This window comes from Aotus nancymaae, unplaced genomic scaffold, assembly GCF_030222135.1.
Source record: "Aotus nancymaae isolate 86718 unplaced genomic scaffold, 86718_ANA_hifiasm-v0.15.2.pri h1tg000033l, whole genome shotgun sequence".
Taxonomy (NCBI): Eukaryota; Metazoa; Chordata; class Mammalia; order Primates; family Aotidae; genus Aotus; species Aotus nancymaae.
Window position 1 is genome coordinate 6,607,487 of NW_026988447.1, and position 22,170 is coordinate 6,629,656.

The following is a 22,170-nucleotide window of genomic DNA, read 5'->3' on the forward strand; positions in this document are numbered from 1 at the left end:
AATTCTCTGATTTGACAGTGTTTCCATTTGATCTCCCACACTAATTTTTTCCCCTTAGGTGAGACAGGAAGACCAGAGGGGACTGAGGTTGCTAATTGCCCTTTCCCTAGGCAGATAAGAACCCGGTCTCTACTACATATACGAAATTAGCTGGGTGTGGTGGTGGGCGCCCCAACTACTCAGGAGGCTGAGGCAGGAGAATTGCTTGAACCCAGAAGGTGGAGGTTGCAGTAAGCTGAGATCATGTCACTGCCTGGGCAACAGTGAGACTCTGTCTCAAAAATATAATAAATAAATAAATAAATAAAAAGAAAAGAAAAGAAAAGAAAAGGAAAAAGAAAGAGCAGTTTCATTAGGAGAACAGGGCTTCATTATGGAGAATTCTCTAGACATGCTTCAAAATGGTTGCTATTCTCTCTGTCAGAGAGAGAGAGAAAAGAAAGAAAGAAAAGAAAGAAAGAGAAAGCGAGGGAGGGAGGAAGGAAAGAAAAGAAAAGAAAGAGAGGAAGGAAGGAAGAAAAGAAAAAGAGAGGAAGGAAGGAAGAAAAAAGGAAGGAAGGAAGGAAAGAAGGAAGGAAGGAAGGAAGGAGCAGTTTCATTAGGAGAGCAGGGCTTCATTAGGGAGAATTCTCTGGAAATGCTTCAAAATGATTGCTTTCACCTTTCTTTTCCCAGAAAACCACATGAAAATTTTTCTTGGGTCTTCACCTAGAGAACTTGTTGGAATTCCTGGAGGCAAAACAAAAGTGCGTGGGTGTCCCCAAGACTGGGTGCTGGAGTTTCTCACTCTCAAACTAATCAAAACTCAGCCTCCAGCAATTTGCAAACATCATCTGGTTATTTCTGCCAGTTTATGGCTGCCATAACTTTTGCTCCAAAATAACCTAATCTCACTTGTATTTGTCTCTGTATTTCAGCGTGGTAATGTGTTCAGTGACATAAGTTACCTGATGGGTCTGAGAAAAGTCATGGGTTTTCAATTTGTTGAACTATCTTTTTGTAACAATGGGAATGATGACTTCCAAGCTTCTTACCTGTTGTATCAGAGCTGAAACCAGAACTCTTTATACTAAAATTAAATGCTTTTCTAAAAGATGACTTTACAGAAAGAAAATACATAGACGGAAGTGATGAATGGTCAGGCATAAAAAAAATTATTAATTGATACACTTCTAAATCATCTTCCAGTTTCTGACTATTAACATGAAAATCTATTTGCTTTTGATCAGATTTTTTGAAGCCCATGCTTCTCCTTTTCTGGGTCTGTAAGTATATATTATATTAAGACAATTTTGATAATTTAATAGTAAGTACCTATATATCTTTAGAAAATACCACTTTTAGTGTATTTATTTCTGTCATTTGTCTAAAAGGCTTTCATTTTATTTTTGCTTTTTGGAAAGCACACATATTTTTACGGTCATTTATGTTACTTGTGGGTTTTTCCTCATTGTGATTTTATTCTTTTTCCAAGAACTATCATATGTTTTCTGAAGGAAGCATTTTATTTCACTCACCATCCTCCAGTATCTTTCCTGAAAAGTAAGACATTTCTCCTAACAAATGTGTCATCATATGTATCGTTAGCTGTTTCTACATAGGAACCACACATCTGTTTACCAAAACTTCCTGAAACAATATTCTATAATTGTACAAATAGCACTGATATAAATATAAGAGAAAGATGAAATCACAGTAATTTTAAAAGAAATATGTTATTTGCGTAATTTTTAGTTTTATGGGTATTTAATCCAGTCCCATATGCAGTCAGAAATGAAACCATAAAATGTGACAGAGAAAGAGTGGGAGCACATGGGCTCCATTACTGTTACTATTTACGCAATGTCTTCTCATTTGCCCAGACGAAATCATGTGCTTTCAATGGTGAAGTGAAAGAAATGTAAGGAATTTTGAAGAATGCTAGAATTAAACAAAAATATTCAACTTAAAAGAAAAATAATGTATATTTTAATCATTATTTTTAGGATTCCATCTCAAAATGTAAATTTATATTGCAATTGGTCATAAGAAAACAGGAAGTAAATATAATTCATATATAATATTGGGAAATATCTACAGCTTTTAAACATCTGTGAATTAGGCAAAGTATTTAAACTGTTGTATTTGCTTTTCATAATGACACAATTGTAGATATAGTATCAGATACATGACTGATATGAATTTCAATATCAACTGTCCATGAATAACCCAAGAGAAAATTAAAATAACAAGAAAAAAATTAAAGTAGGAAGAATATGAAAAAAATTACAAAATCCTGAAGATTTAGAGAAAATATAAATAAAAATCCTACTAGTGGCAATGCAAAAATTGCCCTGTTCAAAAGAAACAGATAAGAAAGACTTCGTTTAAGGCTACTGCCATAAGGAAAGAGACCAGAATAATGTCTGAACAGCACACTAAAACAAAACACAGAAGATGTTTTTAAAAGATGGAGTAGGAGTATCTAGGTCATGTCGAAGCAGGATTGGTCGCAAGAAACAGCCCTCTGGAACTGGGAAGGAAGAGGTGTGCATTATTATGTTTTGTCTAAACGGCCAAACTCCCCTAACAAAGAGAAGCTCTGCCTTTACATAGGCTTACGCTCTAGATATTACACGTGAAAGGATCTTAGGTTTACAGCCTTAGAAACCGCATATGAAAGGGTCTTGGGTTTTCAGTTTTAGAAATTACATATGAAAGTGTCTTGGTCAGTGGAGGAGTGGGGTGGGGCTTTGATCTTGTTTAAGTAAAAACAAAGTCTTCTGGAGAGATTCCCCCACACCATGCCTGCTATTTACAGGAAGGTGATTTAGGAGGCTCCAGTCTGCCAGCCTTTTCTTTTACTAAAATGCAGTGTGGAGGTCAAGGGGGAGGTGATCCTAGGTGCCTGCATCTCCTTCCTTAAGGTGGGTCTGACAATTGGCCTTATTCAAAGAAAAAATAAACTTTCTTGTATCTATGTGACAAGAGATAGTTTTACAACTTGGAGCAAGGTACTTAAATATTTGAAGTTAGGGTCCTAGCCCCTTATGAAGATTGAGGGATAAGGGTACCATTATCCTTTACATATTACATCTCAAAGAGATGGCTCCCAGATTCTTGAGACAGACAGTCCTGGGTTTTAGAACAAGCAAAAACAAAACAAACAAAAAATTTAAAAATGTTTACTTTTAAAGGAGAAAAGAAAGAGTTTGCAATTACAAGATTTCTAATTAAATGCTCTAAGAAAAGAATTGTGGGACCTCTGCAGTTAAAGCACCTGCAGTAGTAGGAGGGAGGTCAGGGGCTGAGGACAGAGTAAAAGCCTGTCTAAATTTAGTCAAGCTCAGGGAAATATCAAGACAGTCTTGGTTACTAAAAAGGGAATATTGTATTGAAAATACCTGTATCAAATTATACTTACACATATGCATACACACTTCCATAATAAATTTCAAATGTTTATTAACTTAATTAAAATTACCTAGAAGATTTTAGTATTTGTTATGTTTCTTAAAATATGTGCACATAAACATGTATACATTTCGATAACATAAACTTACCTGAACAAATTTTCGATGATATATGCCTGAAATACATGTAAGGTCATTATATATGTGTGTGTGTTTATATATATACACTATATATTGTACTTATATATACACACTATATATATATACACACACTATATATATACACTATATATACACAATATATATATAGTGTGTATATATCTATACAGACTATATATATAGTTATATATTATATATATGCAATATATATACCAATATATATATACACACTATATATATACACACTATATATTGTACTTATATATACACACTATATATAATACACACTATATATACACAATATATATAACATATATATACACTGACTATACACACTATATATATTGGGTATAGTGTGTGTGTGTATATATATAAAAAACAATATATATACAACATATATATGTTATATATATAGTTTATATATATTGTTATATATACACACACACAATATATATACTATATATAACTATATTTAATAAATATATATTGTGTAAAAATATATAAAATGCTGATATATTTCATAATGATATTGGTATATATACATTATATATAGTTATATATATATTATATTATATTTACACAATATATATTTATTAAATATAGCTATATATATAAATATATATTTATATATTATATATATTTATATATAGTGTATATATATACCAATATCATTATGAAAAAATCAGCATTTTAGAATATAAATTATAGCTTTATTTTCAAAGAATAAGCAAATGCAGTGCTACGTTCTATGGAAACAAAAAGTTAAGAATTCTATGAAAATATGGAATCCTTGGTAAGGTTGCCAGATGTTTGTTATACAAACCTAGACAGATTTTGAAATGTTTTATAATCTACTTAATAAATACTATTGATATGAATGATTAAAGAGCATTAAAAATGTAAATAAGTTCTAATTTTAAGTGTAACATGACTAATTTGTAAATTTTATTTCTTTGGAATTTAAATAATGTATTTAACTATGACAGATGTAATAAATACGTTAATTACATCTATATACTTTAATGAGTAACATAGCCAATGCAATCTAATAACTTCCTCCCCACCCTCACAAGTTAAAGTACATTGCCTTGGTTTCTTGTCTTCCTTCTCCATATCAACATCTCAAAGATGAATAGGCATGGTAAGGATGATGTCATTCTGGTGAATATAAATATAGCCTCTATACTTACTTGACAGGGGAGATACCATGATCACGAAGGTGGTTTTCCCAGGGCGAGGCTTATCCATTGCACTCCGGGTGTCCTGACCCCTGAGATTTCCGCAAATGTAGGAAACTCAACTGCATAATTTGTGGTAGTGGGGGACTGCGTTCTCGCTTTCCCCTGGCTTTATAAAAAAAAAGAAAAAAAAGAAAAAAAAATGTAGCCTCTATAGGTAACAGAGTTAACACTGTGAAATCCAGTCCTATACTTATAATCCAAATCAATGTTACTGTACTATATTTAACAAATAAAATGAAAATATTATTTAGTAAAATAAAAGTGTAGCTATACATGCTTTTCTAAATTGTAGATGTTCACTCCACTTCTTTCACATTTGAGTATTATTTGGACTCTATTTGTTTATAATTATATTTATCATTTTAACAAAAAATTATAATTATTATATAGCCCAATATAAGAAGCAACCTAATGTCTATCAATGTGCTAATGGATAAACAGTGCCTGGAGTCCCATAATGAAAAATTTCTCAGCAACTGTAATACACACACACACGATACCACAGCTGAGCCTCAAAAAAAATTCTGCCCAGTGAAAGAAACTTTACATCAAGGAGTAAATGCTGTCTCAAACTATTTATATCAAATTCTAAAAAAGAAGGCAAACTAAGAAATCTATCATCTCAAAAAGGCACAACTAATCTATCTATAGTAACAAAAAATAGATGAATAGATGCCTGGGTCATGCAATTAAGGTAACCCTTGGCTGGAAAGAGCATGAGGAAACTTTTTGGAGTGAAAGAAATTGTCTCCATCTCGAAGACTATGGCAATTATTTCAGTGAAAAATTTCTAAAAGCAGTTGTTTACTTAAAATGGGTGCAGTTTATTGTATATCTACTGGATTTCAAAAGAATTAAGAACATAGAATATTAATTACTTAACTTTAAAGATTCTATTTAGCACATCATTTTCTTAAAATTTAAAATCATTATTATAATAAATATATATTCTCTTACTTTGAAATTTTAGACAAATAAAATACAAACTGACAAACTCTTAATTACTGTTACAGATTATTAATATCTTTAATAACACTAACAGCTGTTATAGAGAAAAAAGAAAAACCAGAGCAAACTACAATAGATTTAGGGAAAAGATTCTATGTCTCGATATTTAAAGTAATAAAAGTAAAGGTTAGAAAATATCAAAGTATTATGCATTGAATAATAACAATAATAAAAACCTTCATGTCTTGCTCATATAATTTTGTAACTGCAGTCATTAATTCCTTTATATTTTATGAAGAGACACAAACGTCTTCAATAAAGATATGTTACTTTTCCATTGGGCATAAAATAAATCTTGCTTTGATAAATTGCATTTAGTTTTGAAACATGGTTAATTTTCTTTAAAGAACATTTTATATATATATATATATATTCATATAGATTTATATGTTAAACATATGTCTCTCAATATTTTAGAGATATATATTTAGGTATATGTAAATATGAAGTACGTGTGTGTGTGTGTGTATGTATGTATGTGTGTGTGTATATATATATATATATATTCCCCTCATATCTTTCTATCTAGCTCTATTAAGTGGAATTTGGAATTCAGAATTTCACTCTGGGATTTTGTTTTAAAAAATCCTCAATCTTTCTGCTCACTGCTTAATGATGATCAAAGCTTGGGGAAATGGGATTCAAGGATGAATTTGTCAGAATCCATTCCAATTGTTTTTTTACATCATCATTTTACATTTTCTGTTCAAGGTAAACTGTTAGATAACATAATAACATCTGTCCTGCTACTCCATTTTAAATTTGAAGGCTGATCAAAAATTATAAAAAATATTATGCCTCAAATGTGGTAGAGTGGTACCAATTGGTATCATGCCTTTGCCTGAGGGTAGTACTTGGTTCAAAACAACTAATAAAATAAATTAAATTGTATACCTAAATAATTCACAAGCTTACATAAACTTTTTTTTTTTTTTTTTTTTTTTTTTTTTTTTTTTTTTTATACAGAGTCTCCCTCTGTCACCCAGGCTTGAGTGCAATGTCACGATCTTGGCTCACTGCAACATCTGCCTCCCGGGTTCAAGGCATTCTTCTGCCTCAGCAACCCGAGTGACTAGGGTTACAGGCGTGCACCACCAGGCCCAGCTAATTTTTGTATTTTTAGTAGAGACAGGGTTTCATCATGCTGACCAGGCTGGTCTCAAACTCCCAACCTCAAGTGATCTGCCCGCCTTGGCCTCCCACAGTTTGGGATTACAGGCGTGAACCACCGCGCCTGGCCAAATCATTTTTGTATGGCTGATGTGCTAATATTTTCTTGTGTTATTTACTTATATTTTACTTTAAATTTGTTTCTACCCATCACATTTAATCAAATGTAAGTGGTGTGTATATGAATAGATGAATATATTCAAGTGACATTCTAAACAAATTTCTATATCCTCTCTGTCTCTTTCCTAATAATATTTGATATGAGTATAACACAATAATATCATAACAATAAAGTGTCTAGGAAAATGACTACTAGTGGTTGGAATATATCAATCAATTTATAGCAGAGTAACAACATTTGAATGAGTTTTGGCTACTTGGACAAAAGTACAGAAGCTTAAGTTTAAAGATGCATAAAAGGAGCTGTGGATCATTCCATCAAAACCACCGCAGGCCCTAAGCATCGTTTTAGGATATAGGTATGACAAAGAGGAGGGTAAAAATTGGAGAGAAATAGTGATAAAAAATGAAATATCTCAACAAAATATTACAAAATATTCTTGCCACCTCTTTATCACTCATGTCTGCAGAATAAATAATGGTCAAATATTTACTCTTAACCTCATATATGTTTATCTCTCGTGCTTGCAAACTGTATAAACTCTCATCTGGTTCCAGGACATTTAGTTGGGTATAAGTGCATGAGACTAAAACCTTTGCATTCTGACACTGGAGACCTTCTGGGATGATGACCGGGTCCCTGCCAAACTTGCAGCATGAGTGTGTGTTAGACAATAAGAGCCACCCACCTTCACACAGATGAATCAACTTCTTTCTGCTTCAGTTTTAAAATATGAAAGGGAAAATAGAGATGATTAAACATATGAAGTAAGTCTAGGTTATTAAATTAAAAGACCAGAGGAACAAAAACAGGTAAATAATAGATACGTAGATAATAGATAGATCAATAGATAGATGGATCAAAATCAACTCTGATTTTTTTAATACAGTAGTTTAGGATATATAACATTTTTAAAGGAATTATTTAGCAATCTCAAATAATTAGAGACACTACACTATTCATAGATCAATAGCAAAATTCTCAAAAAAAAAAAAGATCAGACATTTCTTAAAGTGCGCAAGAAAATTCCACACTATAAAAAATTAAAATACAGTAAGTTCTAAGAAATTATTCAAAATATAAGATAAAAATCCAAGACTGTGAATGAGGTGATTAAGTTATTGCCCGTTTTACTTTGGAACACAGTCTGTAGAAGCTATGTCACTGAAAACCATTGTTTAAACAGCACCATAAAGTTGGAATTGGGTGATGACTTCTTACAACCCTCAAAGAGGCTTTATAGAGAATTAAACAGCTTAAAGTGAACCTTTCAAGAAAGGGAGTAAAACATTATAGCATGTGATCATACAATATAATTCCCCAATAGTGGAGAAGAAAACAAAGTAACTAGAAGGAAGAACTAACAGAGGAACACATTTAAATACACAGTAGCACTATTTCAGATCAATGACAATATGTAAATAACCTTAAATATTTTTGCAGGATAAATTGTTTTGACAAAATCAGAAAAGGACAATTTAAGTAACAACAGTACCAAAAATATCAAGTCAATAGTAAACACTGGAGTATGCTATTATCTTCAGCTTTTTTCATCATTAATTGGATAGCAGAAAATAATGCAGCAATTGCTACCATATTCCATAGAAGACAGCCAAAATTCATTCAGTAAGAATGCAGACCCTTTTTCATTGTAGCATTATTCACTATAGCCAATATATGGAAACAATCTAAATGCTCATCAGCAAACAAATCACTGAAGAAAATGTTTTTTAAATATAATGAAATATCAGTGGCCAGGCGTGGTAGTTCACATCTGTAATCCTAACACTTTAGGAGACCAAGGTGGGTGGATCACTTGAGCTCAGATATGAGCCTGGGCAACATGGCAAAACCCTGTCTCTACATAAAATGTAAAAATTAGCCAAGCATGGTGGTGTGCACCTGTAGTCCCAGTTAACTGAGAGGCTGAGGCAGGAGGATCACTTGAACCCAGGAGGCAAAGGTTGCAGTGAGTTGAGATTGCACCACTGCATTCCAGCCTGTGAAACAGAACAAGACCCTGTCTCAAAAGAAAAGAAAAAGAAAGAAATATTACTTAGCTTTAAAAAAGGAGATTCTGCCATTTCCTACAATATGGGTGGGTATAAAGGGCATTATCCTAATGGCAATAAGACAGGCACAGAAATAAAACTATTGCATAATCCCAATAATATGCAGAGTAAGGGGGGGAAAAGCTCAAATATACAAAGACAGAACATAAAACGGTAGTTACCGTGAGTGGCAGGACAGGTTTTGGAGGGGAAATGGGGAGTTCTAGGTCATAGTACATGTAATAGTAGATATGTAGGATAAAGGGCTTTAGAGATGTAAAGTACAACGTGAAAACTGAAGTAAATAAAATTGTATTGTTTCATGGATTTCTGTTAAAAAGTAGATCTAACTGCTTTTGTCACAAAAAAGTAAGTATGTGAGATAATAGATGTCTTTTGAATCATTAAAAAATTGCTATGCTACTTTACAATCAATGTAATTGTAGTATGTATGCAAATTCTAACATGAAGAAGGATATGGACATAAAAATATGACATTATGCACCATTTAATCCAAACACATGAATAATTGGATAAAATGTTAATTGAGTAAAGACTCCAGTTTAAAATTAGAGATTCCCAGAAAGAATAAGAGAGTCTACACATAATGATATTGTATCTTTAAGAGAAACACATGGCTCAGACATGCTAGAAGTAAAAGATTGGAAGAAGATAAATCATTCAATCAGGAAGAGTAAGCAGTCAAGAATAGCTGTAATAATATCAGGGAAAATACGTGTCATAACTAATACTATTACTAGATATAGAAAGGGACATCTCATAATAAAATAGGACATTCACTGAGTATATATAACACTAATAAATGTGTCTGCACATAACGGAACTTAAAAATACATAAAGAAGAATGAAGAGAATTAAAAGAAGAAATAAACAATAAAAAGACAAGATTTTAAAATCCTTTGTTAGGAACAAATAAAATAACTAGAAAAAATATCAGAAAGAACAAAGAGACCTAAGTACATTATTAACTATCATTACTAAATTATATCTATGGAATTCCTCACCAAAAATTATCAGATTGTGCATTATTTATAGTGTACATTGTATATATTTTGGGCTAAGTAATATGAATTTTCATATTTTTAATAAATTATCATTAAAATATTAAAATTATACAGAATATATTCTGTAACTATAATAAATTGAAATTAAATTTGGAAATTAAACAGCATACTTCACAATAATTCATGAATTAAAGAACTCAACAAAAAGTTAGAAAAGAATTTGAATCAAATTAAATAAGAATGCAATACTGCATATCACAATTAAGAGGGACAATGCAGTGTTTAGAAGAAAACTATAATCTTCAATTCTTATAGCAGGAAAGAAGAAAGATCTAATATTTCAGAAAGTAGAAATGAGAAATTCGTTCTTAAATTAAGAAAGATATTAAATTCTTATAGTAGGAAGGGAGGAAGATCTAAAATTCAGGAAGTAGAAATGAGAAATGAGTTCCTAATTTAAGATGTTAAGAAAGAAAAGATAAAGTTAAAACCAAAGTATTAAAAGGAAGGTTATAATACAGATAAAAGCAGAAATCTTTGAAAAAGAGAATGAACATAGAATGAAATCAATGAATTTAAAAGCTGATTTCTTAAAAAGATAAAATAAATCAGCTTCTAACTAGACTGATAAGGATAAAAGAGAAGATGCTCATTAGCAATAAGATGGCAATGTTATTAACAGTTTTTTTCTTTTTCTTAAAAATTGTGCGGTGGTGTGATCATAATTCACTGTAGCCTCGAATTCGTGGGCTCAGGGGGTCCTTCTGCCTCAGCCTACCCAGTAGCTGAGTTAAGACAGGACCCACCACACCTGATCTGATAGCTTACAATTTAAAGAATGTTTCCACAAGGAACAATGCAGGCCATTACAGTTTAGTATTCAACTTCAACATTTTTTTTTTCTTTTTTTGAGACAGAGTCTCACTCTGTCGCCCAGGCTGGAATGCAGCAGTGCGCTCTCAGCTCACAGCAGCCTCCACCTCCCAGGTTCAAGTGATTCTCCTTTCTCAGCCTCCTGAGTAGCTGGGACTACAGGCGCATGCCACCACATCTGGTTAATTTTTCATATTTTTAGTAGAGACGAAGTTTCACCATATTGGTCAGGTTGGTCTCAAACTCCTGACCTCGTGATCTGCCTGCCTTGACCTCCCAAAGTGCTGGGATTACAGGCGTAAGCCACCGCTCCTGGCCTCAAGTCCAACAATTTTTTAAGGGAGAAATAATTACTAACATTACTCACACACTTTCAGGAAATGCAGAAGAAAGAGTGCTTGTCAACTTATTTTCTGAATTTCATGAAATTCTCTTACCGAAGCTGACAGTGTTCTCACGTGAAAACTGCAGCTTTAGATTTAATATTAAAAAAATACAATTCTGTACTTTTTAAATAGTATATTTTGTAATTCTTGTTAAAGAATTAATTCTTTATACAAATATAAGGATACAACAAGGAATATGATAGCAACTATTAGTTGTTTGTTTACTATATCATTAATTTTTAATTGCTTGTTTATAACAACCTTTCTAATTTTAAAAAAGGCATTTGCAAATAAGAGATACAGAATGTGTAGCCAGGAAAACCTGCATTTTTCCATTTGGCATACAAATTTCTAGCTTTTCTATACATTCTCTGTTTTCAATAATAGGTACAAATATGCCTCTTAGATTAACCAATCTAATAATTATCCAATGGTGAATTATATAATATTCATAATCATATTTGGTGACTGGATGTATATTAGTAAAAATGGGAGCAAAGGATATAATTTGTTTTTCTACACTATTTGCCAAAAATTGTAAAAGCAACTGAAATCAATTATCAGCAATATTCAATGTAACTCAACAAGTTATATTATGCCAAATTATATTTGATACAACTGAGTACCTAATTGTTTCAGTAATTACGTGGTACAGAATTTATACCCAGGTGTATTTGATTTCTAAGCACATGCTACAAAACCATAATATTTGATAAAATAAACATTATTTTATGATAAAATAATATTCGGTCCAGAAATATCATCATTTACTTAACCTCTTCCCTGGATGCAGTTTCTTAGTTTGAATATAATTATTTCTATTTTCTCAGTATAGTTGTCTAGAAGACTCATATTTTGGGGCAGTTCCATGTATATATGCATGAAAAATGCTATTTCTGCAAAGTTATGACAAGATTAATTTTTAAAACAGATTATATTTTTTAAAAAATTTTATATGTCCCTGCAAAGCTACTTTAAAATAATCTGCTATATAAAGATGTTAACAATATTATTACCTTATCCTAGATAAAGGGAATAAATTATTGTTTTTCTTCATATTTGCTAGAAAATGTGGAAAAATAAAAAATACTGTCTTCAAAATTTTTAAAAGAATGTAGTTTATATTAGCTTATTAGTGTCAAAGTTAGTTTATGAAAGTCATAAATTTTCAGAGCTGAATAGTACATTAGAGATGTTCTAACAAAAATGGTTAAAGATGCTCATTCACATCAAAACTGAAAACAGGAAAACAAAAGTCTTAACTAGTTTTTTCAACCCTGCATTTCTTCTCTTTTTTCCAACACTTACTGAGCCTATTGCTAAATTCTAAGGATTCAAAATTAAATAAAACAACAAAGACAACCTCTTGGACTCTTAGAAATTGTGATCTAAGGGCTGGGAGCAGTGACTCACACATTTAATCCCAACACTTTGGGAGGCCGAGGCGGGCGGATCACCTGAGGTCCAGAGTATGAGACCAGCCTGACGAACATGGAGGCGGGGGCATGCCTGTAATCCCAGCTACTAGGGAGGCTGAGGCCGGAGAATCGCTGGAACCCTGGAGGCTGGAGTTGCAGTGAGCCGAGATCATGCCACTGCACTCCAGCCTGGACAGGAGAGCCAGACTCCATTCTGAGAGGGGGAGAGAGAGAGAGAGAGAGAGAAATTGTGATCTAACTATGGAGAGTGAGGAGAGGAATTAACCAGAATGCCATGAACAAATCCTACTCTTTCCTTCCTTGTGCTTGGCAGGAAGGGAGTTTCAGCTGTTTTGATCCCACTCTTCACAAGCAGGAAGCCTCCTAATATCAGCATACAGTATTTGTATGTGAACTCCTCAGCGCAGTATTGGCTTCTTTTTTTTACCAGTATTGGCTTCTTTTGCCTGCTTACCAACTACCTTTCTGGACTCAGAGACCTGTGGTTTTACGTGTTTAAATAGATGGCAGTTAGACACTCTCATATCAGTCTATAAATCTGAAAAACCAATGGGGAAATGTCCCCAATTTTGAGACCTGTCAATGGGGTGTCTAACTCTGCCTGACCTGGGTACATTTCTATAAAACAAGGAGAACCTAGAGGATCCTGTGTGTTGTTTTTCTTCTCTGTCTTCAAAATCTTTAAATCTCCACACTCAATCTTACTTACCTTACACCAAGTAGTACTAATGATTTTTGTAATGATGATTCATTAATCTTCTTGACATACCTACTTTATTTTATCAATCCATGCTTTCAAAACTTAAATTATTTCTATTTGTATTTAGTCAACTTTTACTTCTAATATACAAGGTCTATTAACCAAGTAACTCCACTTAAATATACATATACATGTATACACACAATTTATCTCTTATTAGAAAACAGCACTAGATTTTGATCAAATCAAATTTCACATAGGCCACATACTGAACAATGTACTTTATTTGTCTTTCTTTGATCCACTTTGCCTTCAGAAATCTATTAGTTTCTATAAGTCATTAATTCTGACTTGGTTTTCCTTGAAGATTTACCTGTTTAATATAGCTCCAAATTGCTATTTTACATCTTACATCTTCCAAGTGGCTGACATGTGTTCTAGCCTTATCTCTTATACGTTCTTTCTACTAACTTAGAATAAGTGTGTCAATTAGTCAGTAGGATATTTCTTTCAGTTAGCATAAGATTAGGAAAACAATGATATAAATAAAATATACTTCTGAATGAATGAATAAGTATTTCAGGAGCATTTTAGAATATATAATTTATAGATATTGTATTAACTGCTCTTTGGGAAGCCTGAATATGTGAAATAAATATTTTCTTAAAAGTATGGAAAAAGAACTGGTGTATTGGAATCAAAATATGTATGTTTCATTCTTACTCTATCATTTATTAGTGTGTTTATGAACTTTGCTTGCCTTAACTTTCATTTCTATGAACTACATAATAGTTAAGTTATGCTTAACTTTCATTTCTATGAACTATGTAAGAAAACAACCATCTTCATTTTAATATTTAAATATGATATTTAAATCAAATATTTTATTATCATCAAATATTTTAGTGTTTTCCATATACTCATTTTCCATATATCCACAATAGTTCTGCTATTTTTAATTTTTTATCTCTAAACTGTTTTTGAGTGTCATGTCTATAAATACATTTTAAATACCATATTTTAGAATTTTTTTTGCGTTTGTCCTTCTCTTCTTCTTTTTGCTATGCCTGAATTTAGGCATAGAAGTTAGAATTTACACCCTTTAAGGGCAATATCATACTAGAGTCTTTCTTACAGCACAGTATCTTGAACACAATGTCTTGCATTTAATGGACATAAAGGAACTCTGTTTGGTCGTTAATGTTTTGATTGCATTTTAGTAGATATTTATAAGGCATTGGAAATAAAAGGGCTCCTGTTAAATCATGATGGGAAATCTATCTTTAGTTCTTAGTCATGTTATTCTTCTCAGGCTTTCTGTTCTTTCTCCTTATTTTCTCTGAAGAAAAATTAGGAGATTTTCCAGTGCATGTAATATCATGTAAGTGTCAGGATTCAATGTTGTGCAAGAAAGTACCCACAGGGAAAATAGATTTAATGAATTGAAAATCACAAAGTCATGTTTGTACCTATGCAACAATCTTGCATGTTCTTCACATGTACCTCAAAACTTAAAATGCAATAAAATATATATTTAAAAAAAATCATTGCTCCTGGCAGTCGCTGGGACTTCTGGCTAAGGATTTCTTCACACAGGAGCAATAAGCACCAGCTCACAGATGGCTTAGGGTAAAGACTAGAGTATTCTTGCTTTTTAATTTCTAACCCTATTCAGTTCTTGGTAAATTAATTCATAAATTTAAGATAATTTTCTGGCAGTGGCCAAGAATTCCATTTATCCCGTAGCATGGGGTAAAAATAAAATCAGAAGTCATCATAGTTCTTTTGTAGATATATATCTAAAATAACCACTTCATCAAATGTTTTATAAACTACAAATGTTCTCATGTAATTTCTATTTTATTTTGAGTTATATAACATGAAATATTTTTCTAATATTTTTTCTTTCTTCAAGCCATATCAAATTAATTTTTTCCCTGGCTAAATATTTGATAAATCTACTGACTTAAAATGTCACCTTTTTCAAATACTACTTTTCATACAAACATGATACCTTGCCTACTGTTCCATTTTCTCTTTTGTCTTTTCTAGTACCAAGGCCCCATAGTTTAACTTTTATGAATTTCTAATATATATTGTACTAGATAAACTTAGATGTCTTTTTTTTAATTAAAATATATCCCATTGAAACTTGATGGGTTTGCTTAAATTATGTAGATCAATCTGAAAATAGCTTCTATCTTTATAGAATTATTTTGTTTGTTCTGAAATATGTGTCTCTGCCTACTAGCTTGTTGAATGTCCTTTAATTAAATTTTGCTGATGTTTCTTTCTCATTTTGTCTCTCTGTCTCAAATGCTTCTCATTATTTTTGTTCAAAATATTATGTTCTTTTGTTTCTCTTATGATTATATTATTTTTTGCCATTATGTTTCTAAGTGACTGATAAATTACAAAGCTGTTGTATTAAAAAAAAAAAAGAAAACCACAAAGTTGACAATACTGTGGATCAGTTAAACCAAAGATTCATAAACTAATAGTTAAATGAGTCATATGAACTACAGTGTTTGAGTCATAACTGTGTGTTACATCTTTCGTGATCAAAATAAAAGTCATTTCTGGCTCATGGTTCGATACCACCAAAATTATTCATATATGTAGTGTATTCATTATTTCTTGTAACCTTAAAGTATAAATGTATATGAACACTCTAAGAAGCTATGTGAGACCACGTCTCATGAAAGTGTGTAGAAACTTTGTTTTACAATTATGTGACGCTTGCTCTTGCTTGAGAGCTGAAATGTGGATTACTGTTTAAAATGATACAGAAAAGAACCGACGATAGTGGATGCAACATGTACTGAGGACTTAGCTCTCCGGAAGAGTTATTGTTAGTAGAACTTTTTAAAGCCTATTTCCTGTCAAGATGTTTATTTTATGCATCAGTCTCAGCTATTAGTCCATATAGCAGTTTTATTTTATTTATTTACTTGTTTGTTTGTTTGTTTGTTTGTTTGTTTTGGGACAGAGTCTTGCTCCATGGACAGACGCCAGGCTGGAGTGCAATGGCGCCATCTCGGCTCACTGGAACCTCCGCCTCCCGGGTTCGAGCGATTCTCCTGCCTCAGCCTCTCGAATAGCTGGGACTACAGGTGCGCGCCATTACGCCCAGCTAATTTTTGTACTTTTAGTAGAGACAGGGTTTCACCATGCTTACCAGGATGGTCTCGATCTCTTGTCCTCGTGATCCACCCGCCTCGGCCTCCCAAAGTGCTGGGATTACAGGGTGAGCCACCGCGCCCGGCAGCAGTTTTACTTTGTTAGAATAAAAACTGCTATGAGTTGACGCCCTTAACAATTAGAAGACAACATCAGAACTGAGTATTTTTTACTTGAATCTTAACATTATAGCATCTTCCAGAAAAGGGAGAAAAGTCTTATTTCTTTAGTTTGAAAGAAGAGAGATGGCTCTCCAACCCCAGCTACCCATGCAAAGCTTTCCTTCAAAATATCTGTCTTCATTAAAATAATGACTGGTCATGAAAGTGAATAGTACATGTCATTGCAGTAAAGAACATCACCATGAGAAATTCCTTTTTAAAAAGTAATTATATTTCATGACATATAAAACTGGAAGTCACAAAAAAATCTTATTTTCTTATAAAAATTTATTTTCAGCAGTACCTCATTGGTTGAAGGAAAAAAAAATCCAATCCCATTGATAGATTAATAAACTGCATTTCTGTGATTTATTTATATTGTCTAAAATTTTGAATGTCATTACTTTCTATTAACCATACTTGAAATTTTATAATTATAATCTTCCATCTTTAAGCTATCTACTAGACACTTTTTATTAACAATGATTTTTATTTCAAGTGATTTCTAATCAATTTCTGCTTGATTCTCAATTTCTACTTTTTCTTTGACCTCAAATACTGGCCTCAGTAGAATACAACTCCTTTGATTCCCTGGCATTATTTTACTGTCTTTGTTACAAGTTCAAGGGTGTTCGCTTAGCCAAGTAAGCTCAGTTCATCCTTGCTAGTGGGTCACATTCTACGTGGTTTCCAGGATGGGGCTCAGCTTTGTTTTCACATCTTTTCCAGACAAACCTGAGACTTGGTCCTAAACTTTGGTCATTGCATGCTACTGTCTGCTACTTGTTGTTTTCAATTCTTGCTGCATGTCTGAAAACATCATTATAAACTTTTAAGAACTACAGGGCTTCTGCAAAAATTATTCTTCATTATTACATGTTGGCCTCTCTTGTCCAGAGCATTCCGATGTTTTGGTCTGGGAACTTCAGCTTTAACTTCAAAAGGGATATAGATCTAGTTACATATTCTTGGGATCTTCCCATTTCACTATAATTGAAACTTTTAAAATTGAAGTCTTGAAGTAAAACTTCAATAATGATGTGAAGAGTTATTCTGAAAATTTGACAAAATGAAAGGTGGTTAGTTATAAGTGATAACCGTGTTAGATTTGAGTGAACTGTTAGGGACGCTCAAAAATAGCTAAACCAGAGTGATTATAATCATCTTGGCCTTGTTTCCTTCATATAATATTCATATTTTATTTCTTTCATTTTGACTTATGTATTCTTATTTCCATGAGTCCAGTGATTCCTTTTTCACCACTATCTAGGTCTCTATTTGCATAGGAAATTTATTGATTACATTTTAGTCCCTGGGGTTTAGAAATGCAACGTGGAGTCTTAAAATTAAAACTGCTTTTTTATTATGTACAAATCCATACTTCCAGTTTTAATATTTTAATATTGCAATTATCAAAGTTTTAATATAACAAATTAAACAAAGAAAATTATCTATACTAAAAAATAATAAGATTTAAGGACTTAAAACTCCAGCTATTTATTACCACATTTTACAGCTCTCAACCATATCAGCAACTGCTTTTAAATTATTTCTTTGAACCCTACTATCTCTTCAAATGCAACACACACAGAACTCATGTTTCATATATACTATATTTCCATTTCACAATATGCACACTTTCCAAACATTTCTAATTCTCTATGTAATAATGACATATTCAGGTAAGAATATTTGTGAAACCATCTTTTATTTTGTTAGGCAATAACTTATATATATATATATTTTTTTAAGAGATGAAATAAATATTAAAATTGATGAACAAAACACAGATTGAAAGAGTAAACCATGTATCTGTCATTTGTTTCTTCCTTTAATCATCATTCAAGAATATATTTGAAGTGCCTGTGAAGTCCTAGATGTTGTCCTAGGCGTGAGAATACAGCAATAATCAGAATAGATGATTACTTGGCCTAGTATGGACAGAGATAGTCAATATACAAAAATGTAAATGTATAACATGCCAGCAGCACAATAAAGACCCTGGATTAACCTTTAGTGTAACAAAATGACAACTGTTTATTTCAGTAAAGGAGCATTCATTTTCAGTCATAAAGATTTAATCCCAGCTTTTGGCCTGTGTAAGAAAAAATAAGAAAATGCAACAATTTAAATCTAGCACTTTTAGAATTATGTAACTTAAATATCAATAACAAGATAAAATAGTCTAGATTGAGGCTACAATAGTATCTGTCAGTTCCTTGCTTTCACTACAATATGAGATTTCAAAAAGTGCACAGATGTACATTCTACAGGACTCTCTATTGGAACATTGCCAAAATTGCAAGAAAATAGCAAATGAAAATTTTAGTCATTGATTGTATTTTTACTCTGTGACTTCACAGTGTCTGAACAATTCAAATCAACATTTAAATGTCTTTTACAAAGGGCTGTGAAATCTAAGTATTATTTTGTTTTCATTTATTTTGTTATAAGAAAAGCTGAACAAAGGAAAACAAAAATCAGATAATTCCATATCTACCTTGCCAAGAATATATATGGTCATATGACTGTATGATAAATATAGATGTCTTATAAAGTACACTGCTCATGCAATCTTTTACATTGGTTAGCAGAGACAGTTAGCTTTTGCCATTTTTTCTTAAATTTCTCCATTTTGGAACATATCTTTAATGCATTTTTGCATAAATAGTAATTGAGTATATGCTTTTTTTTCCCCAAAAATAAGTATTGTCTTTCAAACTAAAACAAATCTTTCATCTTCTTAAAGAAAAACAACATGAAAAATATAAATGGGCAGGGCGCGGTGGCTCACACCTGTAATCCCAGCACTTTGGGAGGCCGAGGCGGGTGGATCACGAAGTCAAGAGATCGAGACCATCCTGGTCAACATGGTGAAACCCCGTCCCTACTAAAAACACAAAAAATTAGCTGGGTACAGTGGCGTGTGCCTGTAATCCCAGCTACTCAGGAGGCTGAGGCAGGAGAATTGCCTGAAGCCAGGAGGCGGAGGTTGCGGTGAGCCGAGATCGCACCATTGCACTCCAGCCTGGGTAACAAGAGCGAAAACTCTGTCTCAAAAAAATGTATATATATAAATAGACAGATTGTAATTTTTAATGTTCCTCATGAAACCTAAAGGCAAGGATAAATGAAACAAAACAGAAGTCTTTTAGTCCAAGCTCACCCAAGGTGCTATGAACCTGGATGTGTGCAACAAAGTTGATTAGAGACAACTTGCCCCCGAGGGTGATGGTACTAGGTGGTGGGCCTTTGGGAGGTGATTAGGTCATTAGAGCACTCCTACCTCGTGGATGTGCAAATATTTTTCCCTTCTGCCATGTGAGGATGCAACAGAAGGTGCCATCTTTGAAGCAGAGAAAGCCACCTTTGCCAGACACTGAATTTGCCAGCACCTTGATCTTGGACTTCCCAGCCTCCAGAACGTGAAAAATAATTTGTCGTTCTTTCTTTTTATTATTATTATTATACTTAAGTTCTGGGATACATGTGCAGAACATGCAGGTTTGTTACATAGATATATAGGTGCCATGGCGGTTTGCTGCACTCACCAACCCATCATCTACATTAGGTATTTCTCCTAATGCTATCCCTCCCCTAGGCCTCCACCCCATAACAGGCCTCGGTGTGTGGTGTTCCCCTCCCTGTGTCCATGTTTTCTCATTGTTCAACTCCCACTTACGAGTGAGAACATGAGGTGTTTGGTTTTTGTTCTTGTGTCAGTTTGCTGAGAATTATGCTCTCCAGCTTCAACCACGTCCCTGCAAAGGACATATTAACAACGTATTAACCAGCCTGAGGTATTTTGTTATAGCAGTCAAATGGACTAAGACTCAAGGTAAACATTGTAAACATGCCTTTTACCTCCTCTATTACATCTAGTACCTGGTTGAATAACTTATCTCTAATCTATCAATCTAATCTTTATTTCTTACATGGAAATAATATCTTGTAAAGTATTTACTATTTCAAATGAAGAGGCATATTTTCATTTTAAGAAATGTCATATTTTCCATTATTTTATAAGTTTGAAAGTCAAATATCCTGAAATTCATTTGTGTTATTCTGTAATTATTTGTATTATTTTAGTTCTAACTCTGTAACTACTTTGTTAGCTCAGAATCATAAAGTTTACAAATTAGAATAAACCTGTGTTCATATATTGCCCGATGAATTCAGACATCTTTTAAAAATGTGCACTCTTATTATGTATAACTATGCTTATTGAATTCGAGCTTTTTTGAACTCTTGAATGAAAGCTTCTGTCAAAATAGATCATATTTATACAAAATGCAGAGATTTGACTTTAAAATAATATTTATAGCAAAGAAGAGTCCCTAGATGAATTTAGAGAGAGACATGATAAGGTATAAATGACAGGAAAGTATGAATATTTTTATGGCATAATTTTCAGAAGACAGGAAAGTCAAAGAAATGATTAGAATACTGAAAATGGAGTGACAAGATTTTTCCAAATGACAGTGAACAGGCAAGTCAAAAAATAAGCCAGAATATTCTCTTTGGGAATGGAGTCAAAAAATTGTATTTTATGAGGAATGGTAGGTTAAAAACATAAGTGAATAGACATGGTGACAAAATTATATTTATATGATTATTTAAAAATAATATTGCACTATATGAGAACAAATTCTGAGGTTTTTAAAACAATGCAAATACTATGTTTATATTTTTAAAAGTTAAAGGCAAAGAGAAATAACTTTTAAGACAACTAGTTTTCATCAAATAGGTGATTATTTTAATATATAATGAAAAACTTCCATATATGGACAAATATGTATATTTATATATTTTTTTATTTTAGTGAGATTCATGCAATGTGTAATTAGCCATTGTAAAGTGTATAATTCTGTGCCATTCAATTCAGTCACAATAGTTTGCAACTACCACCTTTCTCTAGTTTAAAAACATTTTCAACCCAGAAAAATCATTCTGTACTATGAAGAAATTACTCCAAATTCCAACCTCCCTCATTCTATGTCAAACCCTAATCTTTTTTTCTGTTCTATGGATTTGCTTATTATGAATATACCATATGAATTAAATCATATGACACTTACTTTTTACCCCCAAGCTTCAGAAGAAACAAATATTCATTTAAACCAAAGTGGGATCAGAAAATTTAAAGAAAATATTGAGTAAGGCTCTGGGCAAAAATAACCAGAGTAAATTTTTGGTGCAGTCAATTTCATTGTGTAATTAACTCATTTTTATTTTTGAATGATCAGTATGACTTCCTAACAATC

General features: G+C 32.4%; 1 non-coding gene across 1 annotated transcript; it reads left to right on the forward strand.

Moving 5' to 3' along the window:
* The first annotated feature begins 4,733 nt into the window (after positions 1-4,733).
* LOC135277879 (U1 spliceosomal RNA) lies at positions 4,734-4,897 on the forward strand. Its single transcript, XR_010345454.1, has one exon. It is a non-coding gene; the product is annotated as a U1 spliceosomal RNA (small nuclear RNA).
* Positions 4,898-22,170: the final 17,273 nt, after the last annotated feature.